General features: G+C 44.2%; 1 protein-coding gene across 1 annotated transcript in view; it reads right to left on the bottom strand.

Annotated features, from left to right (window-relative positions):
• The window catches only part of KIRREL3 (kirre like nephrin family adhesion molecule 3), a 691,985-nt gene that overhangs the window by 61,587 nt on the left and 614,179 nt on the right, over positions 1 to 16,219 (bottom strand).

The raw sequence follows: 16,219 nt of genomic DNA, 5'->3' as shown, positions 1-16,219 counted from the left end.
GTAATGATTTGGCACACCAATAGGATCCTTGCCATCATTTCATGTTCACACATGCTCACTGAGGGTTTCTGGAGGCACCTGCTGTTTACCTTGCAATTGCAGGAAGCTACACACAGCCACAGTAAGATGGGCTAGAAGCAGTGATTCCCAAACTCTGGCTCCCCAGGTGTTTTGGAATTCAGCTCCCAGAGGCCTCAGCCATCTTGGCCAATGGTCTGGTAGTTTGTGAGCTCAAGGCCAAAACACTTGGAAGACCAGAATTTGGGAATCACTGGGCTAGAGTAAAACCCCATTCTTTTCCAACTCAAGCTTTATTACATTGTTTGCTACAGACATCCTGCTGTAACCTGGCAATGAATGCCCTCATTCACGATCCTCCCAGTACCAAACCTTTTAGCTATACAGAAGACAAGAAGGGAAGGAGGGATGGGCAGCTATAAAAAGACTGTAAACAAGAGCTTTCTTGTCAGAGGCCTTGTTGCTTGAGAGGCTGCCGCAAATAACCACCAAGACACAGAGCTGGAGGAAAGGCCACAAATTTATTGATCAAACTCAAACAATTGGTAGGTTTGGCACAAAGCATAAGGTCAGGATCTGCGAGATCAAACATCCCCATGTTTATCTGATCAACCAAAAGCCTGGTAACCGCCAGGCATTGGGATGACCTAGGGGCTAAGGAACACCAAATGACCGCTCTGTCACCATGGGCGCACTTGTTCCTTAAGCCCCTAGTCACCGGGAGGTGCTCCCGCGTTATGGCCCCTGCAATGGCCACAACGCCTGCCCTATTTGCCCCCGGGTCCCGAATGACTCCCAAACCAGAGCTCCAAAGCCCTGGTACCATACCATGCAGATCCATGGCCTATGCTGCCGCCACAACAGGCCGTTCGCAGAACGCCGACTGCCAACCCTGCCAAGAGCGAATCAGTGTTCGTTGCAGTAGTCCAAGTGTGGACAAACATAACCTGCAAAGGCCTGAGACCTCCACCTGCCAATCCGCGCTGATGCGGAAGGAGTGTCCACCAAACTCGGTGTCGGGAAGCCCCAGTCTTTTTACTGCCATGCGAAGGACCGATACAAACTGGTATTTTGTCAATGGTGTCCCATCCAAATGAATAAACAAAAAACCGTCCAACAGTGGTCTAACTTTCCAGAATGAGCGAAGGGCCTTAATTGCACAAACGATGGACCCCTTCATACGTCGCAGTACCACTGTTTGCTCCAGACCAAGTTGGTCGCACTTGGACCTGTGAATTAATAAGGATACAGCATGTTTCTCAAAGGACAGTTCGGCAATCTGTAGCGCTCGACCCAAAATGTCACTCTTGCATGATGCAACCAATTCCCCAAGCCTGTAGACACCAAAGAAGGCAACCGTGAAAGCAGTAAGGAACAATGTGCTTTCAAAATTGGATGAACAAATCACAGGCAATTGTTCACAAATTGTCGTTAACAAATGAAAACAAATGGGTCTTCTGACATCTTTAGAAACAGGATACAATCTTTTCCAACCTTCAACAGCTATTTTTACCAAAAAGGAGGCAGAAAGATCGGGGAACCCACCTGCTTTGGAAAAGAAAGAAATGCCTGCTAAATGAATGGACATAGTTTTAGGAGCAATCTTGGAATGCCTTAACCAGACTAAAAACCGCAGAACAATGTTAGTGTCCAAAGGCCACCTGAGCTGGATGGCCATGGAATTGAAGAATTCCATCAACTTTGAAATGGCATGTTTATATGTCTTAAAAGTGGAAGGCGTCCATTATCTCAGACAGCCAACCTCCCACAGGGACTCTGGGAACTGGGTGGGGTACAAGTCGGCATCTGGAGCTAGCTGATGAAATCTTTGTTCCTGAAAACAAGAAATGGTGTCTGCAATATTATTGTCTAAACCAGGCACATGGCGAGCTGTGAATGAAATATTATTATGTAAACAACACAGTACAAACGTACGCACTAATACCATGACTCTCTTGGATTTAGAAGATTGCTTGTTAATAACATTGACAACTGCTAAATTGTCACACCAGAAGCAGACCCTCTTATTAGCAAACTCTGAACACCAAATGTGAACCGCCACTACGATGGGGAACACCTCAAGGAAGGTAAGATCCCGAAGTATGTCCTTACCAGCCCAGGCATCGGGCTACCTCTTTGCACACCAGTGGCCTTGAAAGAAAACACCAAATCCGATGCTGCCAGCTGCATCGGAGTGAACCTGCAGCTTGTTATCCAGCTACCAAGACTTTTGCCAATTAGCCACACCATTGAAATTTTTGAGAAACTCTAACCAGACCCGAAGGTCTTCTTTAATGGCATTAGAAATTCTGATGTGGTGGTGAAGTGCCCTGGGACCAGACATAGACCTGGCCAGTCTGGCACAGAAGGCGTGGCCTGGTGCAATAACTTTGCAGGCGAAATTTAGGTGCCCAAGCAGCGACTGAACTTGCTTAAGGGTGACCTTATGTGCAAGTAAAGTATCCTCCAACAAAGAACGTAAGTTGGCCAACTTATCAGGAGGTAAACTGGAGAGACCAGCTACAGAATCCAGGAGGATGCCTAAAAAGGTCAAAGACGTGGACAGACCTTCTGTCTTGTTGGCAGCAAGGGGGATGCCAACTTCATCGGCGAGGGCCAAAAAACATGACAAGAGCTTGGAACATCCAGATGAGTTGACAGAAAATCATCCAGGTAATAGGTAACTAACGGAGACGAGGCCCTTTGCTTAAGCTCCCATTCCAAAAAGGAACTGAAAGTTTCAAAAGCTGTGCAGCTTATTGAGCAACCCATAGGCATGGCCTTGTCGAAATACCATTCACCTGCAAACTTAAAACCTAAAAGATGGAAATCATCAGGGTGAACATGCAGCAACCTGAAGGCCGACTGAATGTCACACTTGGCCATGAGGGCACCCTTACCACAAGCCTTGACAAGCCTAACAGCATGGTCAAAGGAGGCGTAACGAACTGTACAAAGCTCCTCTGGAATGGCATCATTAACTGAAGAGTCAGGGGGTGGGATAAATGGTGAATTATGCGGAATTCACCAGGAGCCTTCTTAGGAACGACTCCTAGAGGTGACACATGGAGGTTATGGAAAGGCAAGGCTGAAAAGGGGCCTTCCATGCGACCAGCATCAATCTCTTTGGCAATCTTGGCTCTAAGGACTTCAGGCATGGCTCTTGCAGACTTCAAATTACGTGGATTGGAATGAGAGAGGGAGGCGGCAACTGGGATGCAAAAATGAAAAGAAAAGCCATCTGAGAGGAGAGCTGCAGCCTCTCTAAGAGGGTAAGCAGCCAACAGAGGAATTAAAGCCTCAGGTTTAACAGGAGAACAGGCCAAGGCAAAAACCTTGTGAGGAAAAACTGCAGCAGGACTATTTTGGGCCCCCTGCAGCTCCGGCCTCTGCACCCCCAGAACCATCTTTTTTGCTGGATGCTGCAAAAGCAGGGCACCCTGATCAAAAGGGCTGGGAAGCTTGGCTGGGCCAAAAACATGAGGACCTGGGGTGAAAACCTTTACAATTATCACAGCAGTGATCATATTTACATTGTGCGCAAGTGCACCTGCCCGCATTAAAATCCCAACATGGGAAAATGCGCGCTTCCCTTTTGGCAGACCCTTTTTGAGGACCCCTAAATTTGGCCTGTGTGCCAACTTCAAGCAGCCAAATTTCTTCTTGGAGCAGATCCCAATGCTCCCTGGAGTTCTGAGAAGCGTGCTGCCAGAATGCTGCGTCGTAGGCGATGGCCACAGCCTCGCCCGCAAAGGCTTTGGCTCTGAGGACATTAAGCAAATGGCTGTCCAAATACCAAGCTCGCTCAGGGAAGGCCATTGAAACAACTGATTTAAATATGATGAAGCCCTCCATCCAGTTGGCAAAGGTGTGTTCAGCAGGTAACACCTTGGGCTCCTTCTTAGCTTTTTTTGTAGAAGTCATAGCAAAAGCTTCTTTGTCCTTGGGCTGGAGAAGAGAGAAGACATCCACATAGCACCACCTCAGGATGAGCTTTCTGACTTTCTTGGAGAGATGTGATCCGCGAGGACGCTCACCGGGCGCACAAATGGGGAATTATGCCGCCTGAGGATCAACCCACATGCCCTGGAGTCCAGCGAGGCAAGCCAGGAACCAAGGCGTGATCAACCCAAAAACCATCCCTCCTGCATGGAACTCCCAGGTGAAGGCCACCTGAATCAGCAGGCTGAGTGGATCCGGTTAAACAAGCCTTGTGATGTCTTCTCTTGGCCTTTCTTTTTCTCTTCCGTTCCTTGCATCGATCAGCCAAAGACGAGGCTCTGTGAAGATAATCGTCGTCCGACGAAGATGAAGACAAGCTGGAAGTGGATGAACTTGAAGAGCTGGAAACTCGAATCCTCGCTGTCTGTGATGCAGGCACTGGGGGAGGTGCAGCGGCAGCTGGCTGGCTGGAAGATGTACCCTTCTGAATCAGGTCAGCAATGGACCTGGACAAACTGGCAGCAGCCTCTGGAGAAAGCGATGATGTGGCACATGGCTGGGAGGGAGGTAGATCAGCAGGAGGTGCTTGATCAGATTCTCGACTAGTTGCGGAAGCCCGAGTGGGAGCTGAAACTCTTGGAGGCCTCGGAGTGTTGGCCCAAGATCTTCTTGGCAAACCAGTCAGGCCCCTGGTGGTGGGCCTGGAGGCCGAGGACACAGGGGGTGGCTTCGAAGGCATGTCAGCCACACGAAGGAAAATGTGAAGCTCTGAAGGCAGGCACTAGCTAATGCCCCACAGGCCAACCGAGTAAAAAACTAGAAAGAAAAAGGGGGCCCTTGCAGGGGAAGCTTATTGCAGGGCTCAACAAGGCCCCAAAAGGGGAAAACAAGATGGCTGCATGGGCCGAAAAAACAAAATGGCGGGTGCGACTTTCCCGCCAAAATCCCTGTGGGCCACCCGGAGGGAGGGGGCAAGGAGCAGAGGAGGGGGAGCAACCACCGCCCTCCAAACTGCGCCCCACTTAACCGGTCCGGTGCACGGACCTAAGACAGGAAGGAGGGCAAGGCCCTCTGTGCTCGCCTCCTGTTAGCTTGGCTCTGCACGGCTGCAGAGCCAAGCTGCAAATGACGCCGAGGGCTGGGCGGCACGGCCTTATATAGGCACCCAGCCCTGGCTGATGACGTGGCTCGGGAGTCCCTCCTCCAGAGCAGCTCCACCAATGAGTTGCTCTGGACGACTGGAACTCCCAATCAAAGAGTTCCGCTCTGCCCGTCCTAGAGCATCGTGGGGTGGAAGGGTCTCTCCTTCCGCCCTGCGAGCCAATCAAGGCGGAGTATTCACCCCAGAGGCACTCCGGGGCGGATTGCTGCTGCTCTGTGGCAAAGCAGCCTGTCCGCCGAGTTGGGCGGCCACTTTCTAACAGAAGGATGTCTGTATAGTGGCTATTAGAACTGATTAGTGTAAATGGAGGCAATGTTGTCTTAACTTTGTTTCGATCTGGATTTTATGGGCTGAGAGGGTTTGCAGAGCTTTTCATGGGAGAGTCCAGTATTTGAGAGGAAGGTGGACTTGTCTTGATACTAGCATAAAGATCCTGTCTGATAAATCATTGATTTATAAATCAGAAAACAAGTCTTCTAGGTGCATATTCTCTCCTCACTTCATCTCTCTAGGTTGGAGCTTGTCTTGCTCTGTGTTAAACCAGCCTTTCACATATTACATCCAAACCAGAAAACTATGGTTCAGTCTCTGCTTACAGGCCAGGGTATAAAACCGTGGCTTGATGCTGGTGCCATGCCCTGCATTGTACACCAGAAATTAAACCCCAGTTTTCTGATTCAGTTGTGGTGAGAAGTGGCATAGCTCAAAAGAATGGGAGAAGGGGAAGAAATGCCTGAACACAGCACTTGCTCCTGGTCTAATAAACCATGGTTTATTAGACTTGGATTGTCGATTCTGAACTAGGCCTATGGTTCTCTGATGATAAGTCTATGACAGAACTGCAATTATTCAGCTCTCTGGAGACTGGGGTCAATTTTGTGGTATCTTTTTCCTATCATAGCTCAGCCATGGAAACCAACAGTCTCTCAGCCTCAGGACGTTATCAGACAAGGGAAATTGGAAGTATAATCCAATGGCAATCTGAACGCAATCATGGGGTTTAATGTTATTGCGTGATAGACTACCCCACGCAATTTCGGGCAATGGGAAGTCAGTCCGAACCCAATCATGGGGTTTCATGTTATTGCGTGAGTGGTGATCACATGTAATTTCGAGCAATGGGAAGCTATTTTCGGGCAATGGGAAGCCAGTTCAAATGCAATTCGCATTCACGTAAATTCGCCGAACTAGCGAATTCACATGAATGCGTTCTGGCCTCACTTTCTTTTCATTCGAAATTAAGAGAAATTCCTCCTGTCTGATAAACTCCTCAGATGAAGAAAGAGGCAACTCCCCTCCAAACAAATTCTGCAAAATTAGGGGCATCATAAATTAGAAATTTCTAAATTTTAAGTATGAAATTATGCATGAGGTACTTTTTTTATTAAATTAAAAATCCTCTGTTGGGATTTTTAAAAAAACCTCCAAAAAACTATTCTTTTTTATTTTGTGGGAATGTGGATTTAAAAAAAAATCCAGAACTTTCTATCAATAATTAATGATCTAATGGGATAACATAAATAAATAAATAAATAAATAAATCCAAATCCTATACTATTTAAGCATATTGAATACAATGGTAGAGATTGTTGACTTGCAGATGTTTATTTCTTTACTTACATTGCTAATATATTTGGACAAAAATAGTCTATTGAAAACAACATGGTTTTTAGATTGTAAGCCCGAGGGCAGGGAACCGTCCAATTAAAAAGATTGTATGTACAGCGCTGTGTAAATTTACAGCACTTTATAAATAAAGCTTAATAATAATAATAATAATAATAATAATAATAATAATAATAAGGGAGGTGTGTTTAAATTTACCTATTATTAACAAGAACTCAATTTTCAGCAGAATAACCAATTTAGTGAAATATGGGTCTTATTATTAGTTAATGGAATGGAGGAGTCAGTGACCGAAAACACACTTCCTATTAATATATTTAGGGTTTTTTAAAATTATTTTAAAAATATTTAAATTAAATTTAATGGTGAAGTATACACAACAATTACATAACAATTACAAAAAGATGTGGAAAAGTAAATAGATAGATAGATAGATAGATAGATAGATAGATAGATAGACTCAAGTACAACATGCAAACAAACAAATGAAAATTACCAAAGACACATAAACAAACAAAACAAAACAAAACAAAACATATATTTAGTTTTTGTTGTTGTATGGCTTCAATTCATTTCTGACGTATTGCAACCAAAAGGTGGGGTTTTCTTGACAAGTTTATTCAGAGAGGGGTTGCTACTGCCATCCTCTGAAGCTGAGAGTGTGTGACTTGCCCAAGGTCACCCAGTGGGTTCTTATGGCCGATCTGGGATTCGAACACTGGTCTCTGGAATAATAGTCCAACGCTCAAAGCACTACACCACACTGGGTCCTTACTTATTTAACTTAGTAATATGTCTGTTTCCTTGTTTATCTGGTTGTTCGACAGTGGAATGCACTCCTTCCTCGGAGATTATGGTGGAGTCTCCTTCCTTTCAAGTCTTTAAACAGAGGATGGACATCTGTCGGGGATGCTTTGAATGTGATTTTCTGCATGGCAGAATGGGGTTGGACTTTGATGGCCCTTGTGGTCTCTTGCAACTCTGATTCTATGATTCTATAATAATGTCTCTGGGAAAAGAGTAACTGTGTTCGATTATTGAAAAAAGTCCTTTGCCTTGGAGTGACTCCTGTAGTTAAAATCTCACTCTTTTTGGCCCATACCAGCCTCCAGTCCAGAGCATGTGGCCTCTGTAAACCCCTACATGTGCACTGGGTGCACCTGTCTCAGCCCCAATGAAGGATTGGGAGTCCCTCCTGTCTAGGGAGAAGCTAGTCCCTTGCACCTGGGAGCAATAGCTGAGCAGCAGCCAAGCAGCCTCTTGTCTGCACTGGTCTTTGCTGCAAGGCAGGATGGGGCTTCTCAATCATTACTTAGCCAGCGGCTCCATTGCTGCTCCCAGGGTGACAGGGTGCAAAGGGAGAAGTGACTGAGCCACCAGTCAAATAGTGACCGCAAAGCCTCTCACCTGTGCAGTTTTTGCTGCAAGACCAGCACAAAGAAGCTGCTTGCTTGCTGCTCCCAAGGTGACTTGGTGCATAAGGAGCAGTGACTGAGGCCTGTTACAGACGGGCTAAAAAGTATGCACGGAGTGCGTACTAAGGTTAAGAGGGGGCGGTGCTTCTGCACTGCCCTAACCCTAGCGCGCGCTCTGCGCGCACAAAAGGCAGCCGTTCCACACGGCCGCCGCCATCGATACGTGACGACCACGCTGCCTCCAAACGAGGCGGCACGGTTGTGACATATTGGGGTCGCGGCAGGGCGCCTAGGGCGCCCTTTCTGCGACCCCGGAAGGAGCTCCGTTTTGGAGCTCCTTCCTGGTTTGGTCCGCTGGGCGCAGCCTTTAGACAGCTGCGCCCAGCGGACCAAAGGAGAAAGGTGCCAAACGGCCCCTTTCTCTTTCTCCCCGCTGCCATGGGGTGTCCTTGGGGCTTGAAGGGGCCTTTTGCCGCTTCCCCGCAGCCTGGAAAGCGGCGGATCGGGGCTTCAGAGGCTGCCGCTCTGGCCGCTGAGACCCCGATCCGGCGGGGAAAGGTGCGCCTACAGGCCGCCCCAAAGGGGCGGTCTGTAACGCGCCTGAGTTTAGCTGTTTTAAACTGACAGTAAAACAGTAGACCTAATATCTAAGAATATGCCCGGTTTGGGGGGGAGCTTGGGTTGTCACTCAAGAGGAAAGGGGCGGTAATCCAAAAAAGTTTAGGATCACAGAACTAAAGGATGAAGCAAAGGAAAACAGTGCCATAGAACTTACAAAACTCCAGCAGGCATAACTGTTTGTGTTCAGCCTAAAAGCTGGATGGATGGTGGGGGTCAGTGCTATCAGGACTGATTATACTCTTGCCTTTCACCCGGGAATGGTTTCTTTTTTTAATAAGAATTAAAGTACAGTGTTTACAGTAACATGTGTATAAGTCGACTCAGGTTTTTGGGGGCAATTTTTTCGACAAAAACTTTCTAGACTTATACCTGAACATATACAGTAGTTGTTTCTGAGCTCTGAAACAGACATAGTGGGTTCCTTTGAAAGAGGTCCACTAGTGGTGTATCCACACCGTACATTTAAAACAGCTTGACATCACTTTAACTGACATTACTTTGACTCAAGGGAACCTGAGTTTTGTAGTTTGGTGAGATGCTCAGAGTTCTCTGCTAGGGGACTGTACTGTAGTGCAGGCAATGGACTAGAACGCACTACAAGAGAATTTTAAGTACCTTGCCAAACTAGAAAACCCGGGATTGCATAGGAGGGAGTCATGGCGATGAAACTAATTTCAAACTGCTGTAATTGTGCATGGATACACCTCTAGACTGCACTGAAGATTGCTAGAAGCTTGTGAGAGGGAGCAGCATATCTATCAATCATAAAATTATAGAATTGGAAGAGACCGTAAGGGCCATCCAGTCCAACCCCCATTCTGCCATGCAGGAATTCAGAATCAAAGCACCCCCGAACTTCACTTGCTTGAGTTTAAAATACAGATTTTAGAATTTAGCTGGGGACTGAGGCAGGGAAAATCCTGCTTGTGTACTATTGTGAATACATCTCTGTATCCCAGCTATTTTCAAGTCATTTTTGAACTGAGATGGGTAGGTCCAAAGATGTCATAAGCATCTATGGAATTGCCACTGTACATTTTGGACAGATCCACCTTCCCCATGATGAGTCCTTTGAAACTCTGGCTCTACTTCCTAATCTAAGTCTTGGCATCATTGCTATGCGCTTGATCTGCCATGATCATCACCCACTAATGTTAGATTGCATGCCCTGCAAAGAGCTCAGCGCCATCTGGTAACATCAAATAAGAAGAAGGTAATGAGCCACATGTTCTCTCTTTTGAAGAATCAAAACGATGCTGTGTGTTCACATCTATATATGGAGGCTGAGAGGGAAAGAAAGAAAGGAAATATGCAGACTAGACTGATTATGAGTGACCGTTGACACCGCAACAACGCGTTGGCCCATTTTCTATCAAGCAAGCTCGAATGGCAGATCATTGCTGAATGATTCCAGTAAATTGAATTGGCCTCTTCTCAGGTCTTAGCAGTGCACCCGTCCATTAAAAAATACTTACCAAAATGCAAGATTAATGACTGTCGGAGATTTAATTTGCTAATACCTGAAAGAACTGCTAATAGAGTTTGGGAGAGTTGTAAAACTGGGGAGGGAGAAGGAAGAAGACATTATTATTGCTCTTAAACTAGTATGTGAGCCCAGTCATGGATTAAAGGAATCCAAGGGGAACTGGAGCTCTTTTGATTTCTTTGCAAACAGTACAGAAAGAAAGAAAGGTTTTTCACTGGCAACATAACACAGGAAATTTGTGTCATGTTTAGCTTATTTGTCTCTTGCTGTCCCTATAGTCAGAGGTACTGTTGAGGATGGCTATGTTATTTTAGAAGCTCAGACAACCACTCTTCCTTTCCCTTGATGGTTTGATCCCTGTTCATTCAGCCAATTCTCATTCTTTAACTCTTCTTTTTCCTAATGAGCCGTCACTTGTTTGCTTCCATGATCCCTGCCCTCCTTGTGATGCTTATTTTAAAGTCTGCTTCTTCAATTCTGCAGCTAAGCCAAGGGTAGTACAGGCCCAGCAAGGAAAGAGATTCAGTTATTTATTTAATTGAAATGTATAGCCTTCCTGATCCTTTCCATTCTCAGAATGGGCAGCAGCATTAACCAAACAAGACATCATTGTAAGCAATCCAAGATAAAATAAATACATTCTTAAGTAGCTATCACATGCTTCAGATGTTTGGAAAGGGTAATTCAACCCATCCCATGAAAGACAATAGACTTCTATTAGCCAAGATCCTATATCTTGCTTGAGTAGTGAAAGTACACTCACATAGTTACATGGCGATGGCAATATCTAGCCTTTCTGAAGAATTTTGACAATGTACAACTGATTGTGTTATTGACCAACATGACTGCTTTTGTCGCACTGTGTAATGGGGAATGTGCAGTGGCTGTTTCTGCAATCCAGAATATATAGTGTTATGTAACAGACACTGACGAGGAGGTATGCACCATCCAAGAATGAACAAATTTATGTAAATCCTATTGATTCAATGGCACTACTCTAGTTTGGACTAACAATTGGATTTAGGCCCTTGTAAAATGGGTACACTTGTAGAACTCTGCTTACACAACCATGAACTGGCATAATACAGAGAAATGTAAGGTAATGCACATAAGGTGGAAAAATAAAATGCACAGATATAGGATGGGGGGGCACCTGGCTTAAGTGATCTAGGAGTCCAAGTAGACCACAAGTTGAACATGAGTCAACAGTGTGATGCAGCAGCTAACAAGGCCAATGCAATTCTAGACTGCATCAATAGTAGTGTCTAGATCAAGGGAAGTAATAGTGACACTCTATTCTGCTTTGGTATGACCCCACCTGGAATACTGTGTCCAGTTCTGGGCACCACAATTCAAAAAGGAGGTTGAGAAACTGGAGTGTGTTCAAAGGAGGACACATCTAAAATGGTGAAGGGTCTGGAAACCATGAAGCCCTATGAGGAACGACTTAGGGAGTTGGTGATGTTTAGCCTGGAGAAGAGAAGGTTTAGCGATGATATGATAACCCTGTTTAAATATTTGAAGATATGTCATATTGAGGAGGGAGCAAACTTGTTTTTTGCTGTTCCAGAGAATAGGACACAATGGAGCAATGGATGCAAGCGCCAGGGAAAAAAGTTCCAGCTCAACATTAGGAGCAACTTCCTGACAGTAAGGGCTGTTCGACAGTGGAAGACGCTTCTTCCTCGGAGATTATGGTGGAGTCTCCTTCCTTGGAGGTCTTTATACAGAGGCTGGATGACCATCTGTTTGATATGCTTTGATTGAGATTTCCTGCATGGCAGAATGGGGTTGGACTGGATGGCCCTTGCAGTCTCTTCAAACTCAATGATTCTATGCTTCTAAGACCAAAAACAGATAACTACGTGTGCAAGATTGTCGTTTTACAGAAGTGTATGCCCCCAAAATGACTCTAGTTCATGCTTGCATGTATGCATCCATTGGGCTCTGTAGTGCAGAGGGAGAGGAGACATTTCAGTTTTATTTATTTATATATTTGATCATGTTTAGCTTTTTAAAAAGAGCCAACTCTGGTATTATAATGGCAAACCAATGTATGACAGCATGAGATTTCATGGACTGTAGCTCCCTTTGTAAGGTGCCTGGCGAATTAGCCAGAATTTTGGGGAGATAGTACTGGGGTTCAGGGATGGGACTGTGGACAATGAAGTCAAAGGGAAAGAGAATGCAGGAAGTACTGACAGTGACAACTAATGCTAACACTGGTCATTCACAACACTATGAGACTCTGAAGCTTCTGATTTGGAAAAAATGGCTGCCAAAGCAATTTATGGGCCCAGAATTCAGCACTGGGGGCAATGGGAAGCCATTTTGAGAGAAAAGTCAGTGTGATAAAATCAGCCTAACTTCTGAACTGGAGCCAAATTTGGAAGAGGGAAGTCAGGCACCAGAGGCGGTGTGATCAGCTCCTGAGTGTCCTGGGAAGTTGAAGTGGATGTTGCCATTTTTGATGTCAGATGATAACCACAACAAGTTTCCAAAGTTGTGAAATTTGTTCCACAATTAAAATTAAAATCCACATGAAGACAGTAGTAGTGACTAGTGGCTTCCACATCCGGTGAGTCCAGGTTTTAGTCTGAAGTTTAAAAGGGTTATTCAAGAAGTTAAACCATTTTCCCCAAAGAAACAAATTGCCTTGAATAACTTCTTTCAAATTCAGACTAAACCCAGAGGCGGTTCATTGCCTCATAGAGTCTATAATCTGCCACTGCATTAAGGTGCACTGTAATAGGGATGTCCAGTTCCTCTGTTAAGCACATGTACAAGCATTCATACAATACATCTGTGCAACATTAAGTAGCCTTAATTAGAGATATGTTTGCAGAGGGCAAAGTAGTGTCTTCTTAACCCTGAGAGTTGGTGACACAATCCAGGTTCTGGCATGAGCAGCATCAACAGTTGATCGATTGCTTGTGTAATTAATTAAAACTGCATGGGATCAGGCTGTTACTCTTATTAAGTTTCATGGTTAAAATGTGTTGAAACATGAAGATTTTTTTCTGTTGCATTCTGTTGTATTATTTAATTTCTACATATTAACTCACATAGTAGCTCACACATGTACATGAAGGGGGACTTTTTTGGAAACTGGCACAGGACCCCAAGAGCCCTACTCTGGTTTTGGTTGCATTTCTCTGGATTCTACCTGTATATTCTTCCCATCTTTATTTTCTATTGTGTGGCAAGAGTTTAGTTTTAATTCCTGCACAGACATTGGTATACATTTCATGCATTTTGCTTAGTACACAGATTTATTTATGCATTCTGTACACATACTCCACCTTGAGTAATGCAATTTTGTTTCCATATTTTCAGTTGAACACATTGTAGCCATTTTTCAATTTATAAAGTGTGCATTTTTGTCTTCACTATGGACCTTATCACACGTCAGTCCTTTGTGCTTCCATACCAAAAATGGTTAAAGTGGTGGCATCCCAGAAAACCAGTCCCATTTGCTATTGGTTATTACACACAGAGCACAACAAGGGGTTAAAAGCACTTTAAAGTAATGCGAATTTGGGTATCAAAAGGAGACAAACAAATCCTCATTGTCTGCTTATAAATACCTTTTTCTGAACATGCTGAAAACTGTTATTTCCACAAGTGTGCACACACATATATGCTCAGAGGAGGGGAGGGGATACAGGAGGGATCCTCTTTGCCACAGAAGCCCCAAAACGTGTTTCAGAGAAAGGCAGAATGAGGCTGCCCTTGGCAAACTCCTAAAATCACACACAAAGACACACACGAGAGAGAGAGAGAGAGAGAGAGAGAGAGAAGAGGAGTCTGGGTCCATAAGCCTGCCCGATTCCGTGCCCTTCTTTTCCAAGGCATGTCCTCCATTTCTCCCTCTTGTCCAGGAGGACTTCTGCCTTCTCTCTCCCTTTGCAAAGTCCAAAACCACACACTCACACTCACACAGAGTCCATAAGCCAGGCTGCAAAGAGGAGGAGAGAGGATGGGCCAGGGAATGGTGTGTGTATCCCTTTAAGAAATCTCTCCCAGGAACAGCAAAGCAGCCTGCAAAATCAGGAAAGTGGATGCATTTGGAGCCTTGCATTATCAGACAGTAGCCATTATGTGACAGAAGTCAATTCGCAAGCAAAATGGAAACGTAAATCCGGTAGTTTGGCGAATTTACTTATTTCCTGATCAACCTCATATTCTCCCTGGATTCTCTTCTGATTGCCTGCAGCATCATGTGAAAAGCAGCTGTGAATTTGTCCCTAAACCCTGGATGACCCTGCATTGGCCCCACTTTAAACTTCCAATTTTGCCCTGTGTGATAACGTCCTATGGCTGGCATCTTGTTACTGATATATGTAGGTGTAACTGAAAGTTACACATGTCTACATGTGCACATTTGTATTGATCTTTTCAGTCACGGAGGAGGAAGACTTCACTATCTTTCTCTTGTAATGACTACAAAGCTCTCAGGCTGCCGACTGGAGAGAGGAAGTTGTCAGAAGTATCTGGCTTTGGCCCCTATAACCACACACTAAATGACAAAGGCATTCTCCAAGATCTCCTAAGGATCTGTTTGATTTTACGCTTCAGTTGAGTGTAAAGCCAGCTCCTGCTCTTGTCCTGACATACTCAACACCTTGCTGAGGGAGGTTTCATATTATTATTATTATTATTATTATTATTATTATTATACTTTATTTATATAGCACTGTAGATTTGCACAGAGCTGTACATACAATCAGTAGAATAGATAAAAAATAAACCTGCCTATGGCATACATTCTACAGAATAATAACAAAATACATATAAAATGATACAGAATAATACATGATAGAATTCAATAAAAAAAAGCAGGCAACAAATATTGCCCGAGCCATACTTAGAATTAATGTTGCTCATTCTGAAAAGCACTGTATCAGAGTTAGGAAATTAAACATCTGCTGGTAAATCTAAGATGTATTTGCTGGATAGTACAGATGCCCATTGGAGAGAGAAAGACATACAAGAGAGTAAAAAGGTATCTTAAAGGCTATATGTGCTTGTTCTATGTATGGACTCTCAAAACGGTTTACAGTGAATAGAATTGCATAATAAAACAGTATACCAACAATAATATGTTTGGGTGATACTAGTAATTGTATGTGACTTTTATAAACACATTTCAAAAATATCTTGATTATCACGTGTAAAGTGGGCTGAATAAGTGTTTTAAAAACAGTGATTTGTATTCCTCACATATCTATCTGTAGCAGAATCGTGATACTATATATACACCTACCATCCTATTGTTGCTGTTGCTGTTGTTAAACACGAGAATGCAAATACTAGAAGTCTCAGTGAATGTTTGGTCAAAATCTCCTGTCCATGCCTTTATTGCTTAGTTCTCTTGTTCTCTAACAGGAGCATTGAGAGCTGCTTATGCTAGTCAAATCTTGAGTTCATTGACTATTATTGATTATCCATGGTTTCAGATGAGGTCTTTCACAGTACAGATGGTAGAAACTGAACTTGGAACCTTCAGCATGCAAACATGTGCTCTGTTGCTGTGCTCAGGTCCTTTCCATTAATGGTATAGGAAGTTGTGCATACAACATTGCCTGCACAAAGGATTATGCGCCTACAGGAGGCAGTAGTAGTAGAGTCAGATGGCGGGGTGTTCCCCTCTTTATATTGTCTTTTTTTAAACATCAACTCATATTCTTAAGGATAGCTCTGCTTCTTTTCTCCTCTTGGATCCCTATCTTCTTTCTCTCCCAACCATGTAGCCATTGGTAGCATCCCAAGTTTATATTCCTGTCTGTAGAGTGCATTTTTATAATACAGTTTATAATAGAGTTTCTTCTTTTAACTCTAAATTGTCTTTGCTGTTTACTTAAGCAAAGTAAACATGCTTATCCAAGAAATGGCTGATGGATCTATTCAAGTGAAAGTCATCTCTATCACGGAGCTACCAAATCATCT

This window comes from Sceloporus undulatus, chromosome 6 (genome assembly GCF_019175285.1).
Source record: "Sceloporus undulatus isolate JIND9_A2432 ecotype Alabama chromosome 6, SceUnd_v1.1, whole genome shotgun sequence".
Classification (NCBI taxonomy): Eukaryota; Metazoa; Chordata; class Lepidosauria; order Squamata; family Phrynosomatidae; genus Sceloporus; species Sceloporus undulatus.
This window is presented reverse-complemented; position numbering and strand designations above follow the sequence as displayed.